This window comes from Geospiza fortis, unplaced genomic scaffold (assembly GCF_000277835.1).
Source record: "Geospiza fortis unplaced genomic scaffold, GeoFor_1.0 scaffold190, whole genome shotgun sequence".
In the NCBI taxonomy this organism is placed as follows: domain Eukaryota; kingdom Metazoa; phylum Chordata; class Aves; order Passeriformes; family Thraupidae; genus Geospiza; species Geospiza fortis.
This window is the reverse complement of record NW_005054328.1, coordinates 1764630-1777320: the sequence shown is the minus strand read 5'-3', so window position 1 is coordinate 1777320 and position 12691 is coordinate 1764630. Positions and strand designations below refer to the sequence as shown.

Below are 12691 nucleotides of genomic sequence, written 5' to 3'. Positions count from 1 at the left end.
ACTTGAAAAATGCCTATCTCTTCTGATTAAATCCTTAATCAGATATAACGGTGTCATGCTTTAATCCCAGCTGGCAACTCAGCCCCACACAGCCACTCAGTTCCTCCTCACAGTGGGATGGGGAGAGAATCAGAAGAGTAAAAGTGAGGAAATTTGTGGGTTGAGATAGAGACATTTTAACAGGTAAAGTGAGAGCCGCACATGCAAGCAAAGCAAATCCAGGAATTCATCCACCACTTCTCATGGGCAGGCAGGTGTTCAGCCATCCTGAGGAGAGCAGGGCCCCATTGTGGGTGTCAGTCACTTGAGAAGAGAAATGCCATCACCCCAAATGTCCCCCCCTTCCCTTCTTCCTCCCCCTGAAGGTGACACCATATGGTATGGGATGCCCCTTTAGTCTGTTGGTGTCACTGTCCTGGCTGTGTCCCCTCCCAAGTCCTTGCACACCCCCAGCCTCCTCACTGGTGGGAAAGGGTGAGGAGCAGAAAAGGCCTTGACTCTGAGCAAGTTCTGCTCAGCAGTAAGGAGAACCTCCCTGAGTTATCAGCCCTGTTTCCAGCAGAAATCCAAAATACAGCCCCATACCAGCTACTGTGATTACCTCTATCCCAGCCAAAACCAGCACAAATAGGAGTAGGGACAGAGGCTATGATGAAAATCATCAGCAATGTCAGAGTCAAAAGTGAAACTTTCGATTTGTTTACTTGAGAGACAAAGGTGTGAAGAGGCATGGAGGAAGGATGTTGAATAACAAGAGGCTAGAGAAGATGGATGGGTGGATGCTCCTTCACAATATAAGTGAATGTGCATATGATAAAAAAATTTAAATGAAGAAATGCATGCAAAGTTATGTAGGTATATGTAAATTGATTTTCACTGTCTTCCAATAAAGTCAGAAACTTAGAATGCTTTCAGAATAATTTTTACATAAGATAGGAAAAGATGTTGAAAGTCAGTAATTCAGGTCCTAAGCCATCCATTAACTCATGACAATGGAGACATATTTTCCATTCTCCTGGATCCTTTCTTCCTGAGTATCTAATGCTGAATCTTGAGAGATTAATTCAGCATTGCTTGCAAGAAAGTGGTGAGAGATTTTTAACTAATTTTTAATGCTGGCTAAGACAGTGAACTGCTAATAAAACCAGGAAACCTCAAGCTAGGTTTAGGAAGCCATCTTAGTTGAGAGTAGAGTGAATCAGAATTTAGTATTATTAATTACCATAAGATATGATATTACAGTAATTTTGGGGCATCTTCGGAGCAAAATTTGCCTCCACTGAGCTATATGAAAATAGCATGCTGGTATTTTCATCAAAATTTCAAGAAAGAGCTACAGGAAAGTAAAACTGTGAGTAGTACTGTCATGGCTATAGTTTGGTCCCATTCACAGGGGCTCTCTGTGTATATGTATGTGGGTTCGTGTTTAGAAAGAAGAACTTTCCATAAATGATTAATTTTTATGTAACCATTTTACTGATTTTGGTGGAAGTAGATTTTTACAATCTTCTACTAATTTTTACCCAAGAAATTTTCTGCTTTGTAGAGTTCATGCGTTTTTACTTCAAGCTCAGCATAAGAAACCTTTTAAGCATAAAAAAATGAAGTATCTCCAAAACCAGATGACTCTGTTTTTAAAAAAAGTCTTCCCTCTCATGTGTCCAACCCATGCTATGACCAACATAAATTAGAAACAATCATGATTCTGTTCCCTTGGCTATATCTTTTGGATACCCTCCAACATAAAATGCATTAGCACAAAAAAATGTTCTTGTCCTTAATTAATTTATAGCTTAGAGCAGAATACCATAAATAACAGTTGAACTTCAGCTGCAAAGGTTTTAAATCTATGGATAAACTATTTTATAAAAAAGTGTAATAAAGCTTAAACAGTTCTAGATGACAAGTAGAACTAATTAACAATAATCTTAGGAATTTTGGTGGGTGACAAGTGAATGTAAAATATTTTTATTTTGTAATATATTTGGGTTCTATTGAATTTATTGTCATTGTGGGAGAGAAAATTATTAAAATTTTATCCCTACCCTGAACAAATACACTTACTAAACCAAACTATTTGGTTAGAGTTGTTGGTTTGGTTTGGTTTGTTTTTAAATAGCTTAAAACATATAAAGTATGCTGGCATATCTTGTTTTGAAGCATACATGACTGAGGTGTACAGAATCTGCATGAGATATAATAGCTTTATATGGCAACAGAGGACTAGAAAGGATCTAATGGGTCATCAAATATATTGTTGTAATATTGCAGGAATCATGTTTTATAATCCCCTTCATACACTTATCAAGTTCCACTGTGAGTGCATTTAGGAGTTTTGCTGCTGTTTCTCCAGCTGGAAAATTGTTCCCAAATCCCATTGCCCGATGTGAGAACCTGTTTTTGGTCTCTCACATAGGTTGAATTCTGGCCAATCTATGCCATTGGGTTCTACTGCCAACGCTGTCATTTAGTTGAAATGGCTCTCCCATCTCCCTGATGTTTGCCTCTGTGATATTTTTATACACAGCAACTGGATCCCTTAACAGCCTTTATTTTGCCAAGTTAAACAAGCCAAGCTCTTCATTCTGTCTTCTCATATGATAGGCTCTCCATTACCCTGATCATCCCATAAGTCCATCTTTGTACCTGGACAAGTCTGAGGTAATGTGCTACAAATGACAAAGTACAACAATCTTGCATAACAGCACAATAAAAGAAACCACAGCAAACAGAGTAATAATTTCAGGCTTGCAAGGATGTGCTGTGCCAAATATTTAGGAGGTTGAGTAAAAGTTTTGAATCTTCTGAGGGGATCTTCATTAGAAATAATGTGGGTTCCCCCCCCCTCCCCAAGTTGTTGATTGAAATTGCAGTATGAAAGGTTTTAGTGTTTCAATCAAAAGCTGGGAAATCAATGAAAATTTTTATTTGGTTGAGACCTTCAGCCACCATTGTATGCAGTTCATTGGATTTCTGACAGTGACAATTGAAGAAATGGGTCTGGCATCTTGAAAGTTTGTTTGGCAAAGTTTTACAATTATTGACTGGAAAATTCCTATGAACTCTGTATAATATGAGATGAACCTTTCCTGGAGAAGGAACAATTTCATTCGCATGTTGCTCTTAAGAAATCTCAGTTACAGAATTCAGAGGGTTGGAATTACCCTGGAATTGCCTCTGCAGGGTGCTCCTGTTGGTGTGAGCCTGTGGAAAACAGAAGAGAATGTGGGTACAACTGATCCCACCATCTCCCAGGACCACAGAGGAAAGGATGTTTGGTCAAATCCAGTATCCCCTGGTCTCTTGTGCCACAGCTTCTTGGAAAACTCCAGGAGACTCCTGACTGCCAGCTATTAAGACTGTGACAGCAATCTTTTTTTGGCTGTTTTACTTGTAATCCTTACTGAGTTGATAGTTTAATCAAGTTTCAAGGAGAGCTTCAGAGAGAAACTTTTCCCCAGTCATTCTGAGCCTGACATCCCAGTGCTTGGCATCTGCAGAACCACTGCAGAACAGGATGTCTCTGTAAGTGTAAAGGAGAGATACTGGGGGAGCATTTGTTTTTCTACAGTCCTTCTTTTCTCAGGAATAAGCAGGCTGATTTCCATTTTTCTGCCCTGTGGCAAAAAGAGCTTTTGTAATATATGGTAGGAAAAGGGAAGCACAAACTTATGCTACTACGTGCACATATGAAGATCAATGAAAATGAAAAACTTTTAAAATACTTGAACAAGAGCAAAGGAGAATCCCAACTGTGAATACAAGCAGTTAAGTAGACAATTAAAGAAATACATGCAGGAGTGGCTGCTTTCTGAGGACTGGGGATGGCAATCCCTTGGGGAACAGAGACCTGAGGGAGACAGCTGGGGACAGCCCCAGCCCTTGGCATCAGGAACATTCCTGGAGATAGGAGGAGCCCAGGATGGGCTGTGGGCCCAGCTTGGTGGCCTCCAGTGTTGGGCTGTGTGTGGCTGTGTGGCAATCCTGGGACTGGGGCTGGTGGCCCCAGGGGGGCTGATGTAGGACCCTGGGTACTTGGGGCACTAATAATAAATTAAATGGAACTGTAATTCTAACAAACACTTCTGATGAGAACAGTGATAGTCAAAGGGTTGATCTGATGGTGGAAGCCGTCACACGACTCCTGCCCCCGTGGTGGCCTGTGGGTCATGGGAAGGAGGTGCCCCTTCCTGCACCCCAAAGCCTTGTCCAGTGGTGCTGGTGGGGAGTAGGGTGCTTGACAAAATCAGCTTCATTTTGTGTCCCATTCTGACTAACTGTGCACAGCCAGACCTTCACAGTGGCCCACCAGCCTGTCTGCCCAGGATGTGCCCTTTGTTGTATGATCCCCAGTGTAGCTGCTGGGGCTTGGCGTGAAAAGCAGCTTTGAGAGCTCTTTGCTTTCCCTGGCTTTTCCTTTGAAAGTCCTGGGAATGGTGGCTTGTAGATCAATGGGAATATGGGGACTTTCACTGACCCCTTTCATTAGGACTTCTTGGCAAACATGCCAAAGAAAACTTCAGCTTTCTGCTACGTTTGGTTTCCTGATCCATGTTTCACTGGGGGAGAGGGAACATGTGCCTGTGAACGAGGGAAAGCGAGAGACTTTCTCCAAAACTAATCTACAGAGAATCAATAGCTTCTTACTACTCTGCTGAGAGTAACGAACAAAAATTATTCTGTTTAGTGCACATGATAAATCTCTCAACAGCTGGGATGGAAAAGGCAGCCCAAAAAGCTGTAATGCCATTGCAGCCCTGCTAGGTTTAAGTTGCTTGTGAGGGAGTCTGCAACCAAAGCTTTGTCTTTCATCAGCCTAACAGGGGTTTAGGAGCATTTTGATGCACCTGTGTGTTGTCTGCTAGTGAAGCATCAGCTGTATCAGTATTCAGCTCAGCAGCAAAATCTCATGGGCTTCTTTCTGTACACAATGTTGTATAATGGGGAATATTTTAAGTGCTACAGTGATATTCACCTTGGCTCTTTCTTTTGCTCACTATTTACTTTGTCATCACTTAATTAAAATGAAGAAGACATGTATAGGCATAAATATTATCTTGACATATTTAATAGTTAATGAAAAAAAAGCTTATCCAAAGAGCATACTGTGTCCACCTTATCCTGCTGCTTGGTCAAGAATTAGAGGATGGAAATTACTTAAGTCCTATCTGTGTTCCAGGATGTCTCCTCTTGGGAAGATATAGATGTTATTACTACACTTGTAAAATGACTTTAAAACAATAAATAAAGGAAAGAAAGTACCCTTAAGGGCCTATTTTTAAACAATGTCTTCTGTGAACAAGGTTTCTGCAAATAATGAATAATGCCACTTTTGTTTGCTTACAGAACATCAGACTTCAATCTCATTTAGGCAGATGAAAATCCAGAGTAACCTCTTTAAACTCAGAAGAGTAAAGGCAAATGAGGTCAGAATTTGACCCACTAAGCCTTCGTCCACCCTTTTTGTATCTTAATAATTAGTATGTGCTTGTTGACAGCAAACTCTTCTTTGCTTCTAGCACTGTGTGAATTGCATTGGAAATTCAGCTCTTCATTACAAAAACATAACTCATTTTCTTTTTCTAGGTCTAGATACTTTTAAAGACAGTAGTCTTGGTCCTTCCTCCATTCAAATTAATGAAAAAACTCTCACTGAATTTTTTTGAAGGACAAACCTTTCACAGGCCAAAGAATTAATTACTGTAAATCCCATATGTCTCATACAAGTTATCTCTATTTTGCTTCTTGTGGATTGTCATGAGAGATGTGATTCAGGGCTTGTGGTATAACAGTGTGATAACCCAAATTCTTGCACATATAGGAAATGCTTTCTGCTATTCATAAATAAATAAATAGGTAATTGCTCAATCTTTTCCAAGACGTAGCTGCTGCTCAAGATTGAAGTTCTCCAAGCAAATTTTCTAGAAAATGAAAATACTTATCTGTAAAATAACCTTCCTTTAAAGCTAAGTTTTTCTTAGTATGTATGCACCAATTACAGCTGGTTAAGATTTCATTACTGTATCTCTCCTTATATTGCCCAGAATCCAATAGATCTTGTTCTTTCCACTTAGAGCAAGGGAAAAATATACAAATACCAAGTGGATAGTTACTATTTTGCAAGAACTCACATACAGTTTGTTAAGAAATAATAGACAAATGGATCATACACTGCTCTGACTGCTACTAATTTAGTGCAGTAGTTCTTCTTTGTTCCTTGAATGGTAATGTTCCTTGTATGGCTATACTGTTATTAGAACTACATAAATTATTTAAATTACAGTCAGTTTGTAGAGTTGAACAAAATTGTTACTGTTTTATTTAAAAAGATCACAGCCTCCCAGAACACCATGATTTCCTTGCCCCGGAAAGACCTCCATGGTCTTACAGGCCTCAGAATCTCTGTGAGCCCTGCCACTGAGCCTGCCAGGATGCAGCATTGCTCAGACCCACTGGCTCTGGTGTTTCCATGCCAGCTGTGTCTGGCGTGTATTTGACCCGCAGAACTTTGTCTATGCCATAACCATGCTGCTCAGTCAGGAGGGTCAGGGCAGAATGCAGGGAGTCCACCATTCCGTTTGTTTAGGCAACCCAATCAAATGCATGAATGAGCTTTTATCAACACGAGACCCGGCCTTTGTCCAGTGCGATGGCTCTGATCCCCATAGGCCCAGCAACATCCCCAGCTCTGCTGGAACAGAGCTCCTGGTTCCCTGCACATCTTCTATACCTCCACAGCATTTGGAGTTGTCACCAGGTCCCCAGCCTTCCTTTGTTTTGTGGGCTGTGGCAGAAGCCATGTCTTGCTGTGCTGCAGGTTGGCAGCTCAGCCAGCCGCGGGTGCGCTGTGTTCCCTTTGAGCAGACTGCCTGCAGTGTCACCGATACTCTGCTCTCCTGTCACCACGCTGTGCCACTGCCCTGCACATACTCTGCAGAACTGCTCTGCTCAGTGAGGAACCAGCACATCACCTACCAGCTTTTCCCTTTCCTCCTTACAGCTGCTTTTTTTGGGATGGAGGGGTTTCTTGGTGTTGATCGCCGAATTACAGCAGAAAGCTGTGACTTGGGGCACGGCTCTTTGGAGGCAAAGGGAGTGTGAGGTTTCACCATCCAATTGCTGTGCTGTATCATACCTGCAAATCCTCCTGGATTCTTCAGGCCACTGTGCACTGTCATGGCTTTGGAAACACAAGGATAAAGCCAACAGGAGTCTCTAATTAAAAATATTAGTATTCTCAAGCCACTTACGATCTGGAAGCCTGTGTTTTCTAGCTGGACTGCGGGCTGGCTGTCAGACAAGCAGAACATGCTGCTTCTCTCTTTGTCCTGGCGTGCGGCCCCTGAGCCTTGTCTCTTCTCCAGGGAGCAGCAGGGACCCCAGTCAGCCTCAGGTGGGAGCAGCAGTGATGGCACAGGGACACCTCTACCCTCGACTCCCTCCTCCCCACTCCGGACCTAGATTCTAGTGGAGCCCCTGCCCTGGGAGCATCCCTGGACTCAGGTATTCCTGCACAGCACGGGCTGTTCTGCTGACACAGCTCCCAGCTGGAGCCACACTCCTAAATAATAACACTCAGGACATGCTGTTGCAATAGCATGGCTGGAAAGCAATAGCTGAGCTTTCTGCAGATGTCAGCTCCAGGAGGTAACCAAAATGACTTATTTCAAACCAAGAACATGTGAACGTGAAAACCAAGAGTTTTTCAAAGGCTCATCTAAATTGCAGAGCTGTTAAAGCCCTTGGGGACTGTTGGCAATTCCCAAGGACATCCTCAATGAGCATTATTTTCTCTGAAACTTTTTAGCATAATGAGTTAAAAATAGGCATCCTGAGTTGAGGACTTAGTGTAATGAGGAACTCTGCAGCAGACACCATGGAATCCTATGACCATATTATGTGTCTTACAATATTCATCTTGGATTTTTCCTGTCTTTAAAAGCCCCATTGCTAGTAGCACATTGGTTATACAGCATTCTTTATTTCCAGTTTTAAAGTTCCTCAAGGTGCTAGAACATACTTTGGAGCTGTGAACCCAGCTCAGAAACTAGAAGGGAAACACTAAATTATTTTATAAAAATTTCACTGCTTTAAGCCCAATATCATATCATATTTTAAAATGTCTGAGTCATTTGGAAAGCTCGGGACTGTCTGTATTAATTATGGCCCCAGAAGATCTATCCCAACAGTTAGAAAGCAACTCCATTTGTAGTCAAGGATTGCAAACACAATCTTCCTGGAACTGAAAGTTGCACATTGTGCAATTTTTATGGCTTGTATGGCTTTTCTATTTTTAGTTGTTTCAAACCTGCAATACATCATCTAATCCTCCTTAAACTGTCATCCATAATGCTAATTGACACTAACTTGGCATAAGAAATTTGCTTTCTTAAATTTATATAGTTACTGTTTTATAACAATGTTACACAAAGAAAACTTTATTTTTCTCTGATATAAAATTGATGTGAGTGCAAACTGGTAATGATGTGTTTCTAGTTATGGACTTCAAAACAATTAACAAAAAAAAATTACTCCCTCTCCCAGTATTTTTTTTTTCTTTTAAAAATATGCATGTGTTATAAAGTCCAACAACTGTTCAATTATTTCAGCAAGCCATTTATTTAATATTTGCCTGTATAGACATTTGGAAAAGTTTCTCTGAGGTTTGAGAAAGACTAATATAATGGTACTTCTCAGCTTTTTCGAATACACAATGCGAAGAACAATTTTCAGGGTTTTTTCCTTTCTAGAAATGCATCTTCAAGGTATAAGAGATGAGTCAGCGGCAAGTATTTACACAGAGCTCCCCAGCCTTGTTCTTGCTTATTTAAATACTTGTTTGGCTACCTGCCGAAACCTGCAAGACCTTGTGTCACACTCTGGCTGAGCAGAGGACAGGGGACTTGCCACACCAGTTTATGACTTTTGTACCACATTCCTAAATGTTGGGTTCTGCCAGTATTTTTATTTTCTAGGCTTTCCTATCCCTTTGATTGTAATCCTTTGACATGTACGCCTATCTAACAAGTCCAAGGTTTGTCAAATCCTTGGTGTTTGCTGCTTCCACTGGGTGAATTCTAATGCCTGGAAATCCAGTGCTGCAGCCAAGTCATCCCACAACACTGGGGTGTGCTGCTGAGCATTTTCCATGCAGGCTTTTGGTTTTCCTTGATGGCAAAAAGTAATAACAGTACCAGTAAGTACAGTCAGAATAAAGATAATTTTTGCAAGCATGGCAGCCACCTTAGGCTGAGCCATCTGCCAGCTGTACAAAGTTTCTCTAAACTCTCTGGCCATTTCATAGCAGGGTGGTTTTGCAGGCCTAGAAGACACTGACAAACTGCTGATTGATTTTTTCTTTTTTTTTTTTTTTCCTTTTTTTTAAATTTATGTTGGGATCTTGGGGTTTTTTTGCAGTCAGTGATGTTGTTCAGGATGAATTGAAAAGCTGGATACCATGTTTCTGAATTTACCATGTTTCTGAATTTACTTTGCTTAAATGAGTTGCACAATTTAATACGGGGGCATAGGGTGTATGTATTCCTCAAATTCCATTTCATTAACAGCGTCTTTCAGGTTTAAAGGAATAAAATATTCTTAATTAGTAAAAGTAAGGAAATATTTATTCAACATGGGGACTTAATTCTAACTTTTCTGAAAGCCTTGGGAAATATTTTCAGTATATATACAGTGGAGGCTGAGCTGTTTAGTTTGAGCTTGCTTTTTTTTGGCACAGCTGTGCTTAGCAGTTGGCTATTGGATGCTCTGGAGAGCTGCCCTTTAACTTTCCTCTGGGCAGGTCTGAGAAAACCCTCTTACCTCTGAGATTCATGCAGTCCACATGTGGACAAATGCAGATAAGGAAAAGCTCTTATCTGTGGTCTCTGTAGTGAATAGTACCACAGCAAGCAGTGGCACTGAGAGCTCACTCAGGCACTCTCACTAGGCATCTAAAGCTGAGTGAGGTTTATTCTTACTGGGAGTAAAACAGTAAATGAAATGTGAAATGTAAAACACTAAATGAAATCTTGTTTCTTAAGATAACTAAGTATAGCACCTTGAATATGACAAGAGGTGGATTTGCTTCCTCAAAGGAGAAAAACTGGCTCATCTTCCTTTTCCCAATCACAGCTTGGTCCAGCTTGGTCACAGCAGAACCAAGACATGACAGAGCTGCCAGCAGCAGCAGCACCTGGCCCTGGGTCCACCACACAGGAGAAGCAGCTCCAAGTAATTTCTCAGTCACCTAAACTTCCTTGAAGGCAGATGGAAAATATTTAGGAAACAAATAAGGAATGCTGAGACATTACATAACTGCAGGGTCAGACAGCTTTTCACTAAATAAAGAAGACCAGTAATGTACTTATGTATGCTGCTTTCTTACCTGACCTACCAATAATATGCCATCTGTATATGCCTCTCTCCCTCCCTCTCTCTCTCTCTCTCTCTCTTTTTTGGATGGTGACTGATATTTTGTGAAATGTCAAATCAGTCTTGAAAATTTGTATTCCAAGACCCAGTGATGCCTTAATATTTAGAGACATCCCACCAATTCCCTTCAGCAACAGAGATCTCCTCTGCTTTTCTGTCATTCAGCTCCTCATATGAAACAGGAACTTGAAAATTTTATGATTAATTTTTTTCAGATTTTTCATTAATAAAAATTAGTTTCTAGTTTTGCTTTCCCTAATTGAAAGAAACCTAATGTAGATCCATTTTTACTGCTCTTTCCTTAATTAGTTGTTTTGTACAATTACAAATTCTCCCCACTCGTCCTCCCAAGAAAAGAGTTTAGCATGAGAGGTTGTAGCTGGAGTACCAAATGGGCTCATTTCCAAATTAGGGAGCTCAGTAAGGGTCACCCATTGACTCTTTTCACCTATTTCTTCACAGTATTTTTAGGAATACTGTGTTCTCTGCCCCTCTCAGGCAGAAGTGTGCATGCAGCAAGAGATCTCATGCCTTGTAGAAAACCCATCCCGACAGCACAAGCCACTCCAGTTTCTGACTTCATTGATACAAAGTTGTCAGGGTTGGTTATAGCAGGGACTGTGAGGGCAGACACGATCCCACAGCCTCTGCCATGTCCTAACACTTGCCACCAAGTGTGGCACTGTGTCAGATGCTGATAACGAGGTGCCAAATAAATACCTGCTATTGCCTCCCCACCCATCAGCAAAATCGGCCTTTGTGATGATGCATTTCTGGATCCAGCCCCAGTTTATCAGTCAGTTCACTGATGTGCCCAAATTAAGGGTGCAGTCTCTTTGGAGACATTAGGGCTGACTCAGAGGGGCAAAACTGAGTCCTCCAGCCATGAACTCTCACAGGGAGACTGGAACAGCACCACCCTCAACCCAGCACCTTTTACCATGGGAAGATAATCAGGGGATGCTTTTCCTGGCGATAAATAGGAGCCACGGTGGGTCAGCAGTGGTCACTGGAACTGCCTGACTGAGGAGGAGGAGGACGGACCTGCAGTCCTAATATGACCTCAAGGAGCTCAGACTCCATTTCAAAGACACTGCAGATTATGGATGGAACCTAAACTTCTACCTAAGTCACACAAGTGAAACACTTAAAGCTGAGCACTATGAATTTATAAGTGCAGACAACTTTAACATCACGTAGGCTTGTAAAACACCCATTCCATTTGTTGGATCTCTTTTAAATGTCTTTCCATGGCTCTGAACTGAAATTACTTTCTAAGAAAAGCAACTGAGCAGCTATCCTTCCTAGTTAAAAAAAAAAAAAGAAAATTAAACTCTTTTAATGAAATTAAGAAAGGTAGGGTGTTTGGCTAGTTGCAACAAGACAAACACAATTAACTTATATTTTATCCCTGATGAAATTGGATTTTAAGATGTCACAGACATGAAAGAATCTGGCAACAGGTAATCCTAGTAATGCTAATGCAAGACCAAGCCTATGCAGAAATATTTATTTGCTTCTTCCTTCTCCTTTCCTTCCTTACTCAAAGTAACTATGCTGTATTTTCAGCTTAGCCTGAATTTTTGCTCTGAATTAAAAGGCCAGGTGAAGATTTAAGCAGATTAACATTAAAAGGCTGTTAAGAAAACCCATCAAAACCAGCTCAACCTGTACATGCAGGATAACTCTTTAACTTCATTCTTTTCAAGTGAAGAAATTGTTGTCTAGGGATTTTGAAACCATGACATTATAAGAGGCATGCAAATATGGTTTCTAAAAATGAAAGCTATTAAAGTGGCTGAGGCCATTCTCAATGCCCAGGTGAGGCATCTGCAGATTGTTGTGCTGCTCCCTGTCAGCAATGTGAGCCATTGGTATTATTTAAATCATTTAGGCTGACATTTACTTCTTTACTTTCTTTGCCACAAGTTCTGAAGTCAGTGGAAAGCCTGCAGGATTACGGGGAAATGATGACAGTCACTGGGCTGGCACTGCCAGGAATGAAGTAAGACTCTCCTTTCCTGTTACCTCTCTGCAAACAGTAATGGCAAGTGAAGGCCAGGGCTTTGAATAATGCAAGGGCCACTCTGGAGCCTCACAGTGCCAGTCTCCTTATCAGGGACACAAAGAGCTCCAAGTTTGAGCCACCAAGCCCAACAAAAGCCAGGATAAGGCTGGTGTGAAGTGAGGATGTTGTACAACCTCTCTCTGTGCTTCAGCTTGCCCGTCTCTTCCTGACTCCTGCTGTAACTCTCTAGCT

At 41.2% G+C, this 12691-nt stretch overlaps 1 protein-coding gene across 4 annotated transcripts in view; it reads left to right on the top strand.

Annotated features, from left to right (window-relative positions):
* FILIP1 (filamin A interacting protein 1) overlaps positions 1 to 12691 on the top strand; it is a 101900-nt gene that overhangs the window by 20635 nt on the left and 68574 nt on the right. For 3 of the 4 annotated variants that reach the window (XM_031057127.1, XM_031057124.1, XM_031057125.1), the window contains exon 1: positions 7331 to 7503. The exons of the other annotated variant lie outside the window; for it this stretch is intronic. The gene's annotated coding sequence lies outside the window, so the exon portion shown is untranslated. Of the gene's footprint in view, positions 1 to 7330; positions 7504 to 12691 lie in introns of those variants that run through there. 4 annotated transcript variants of the gene reach the window in all.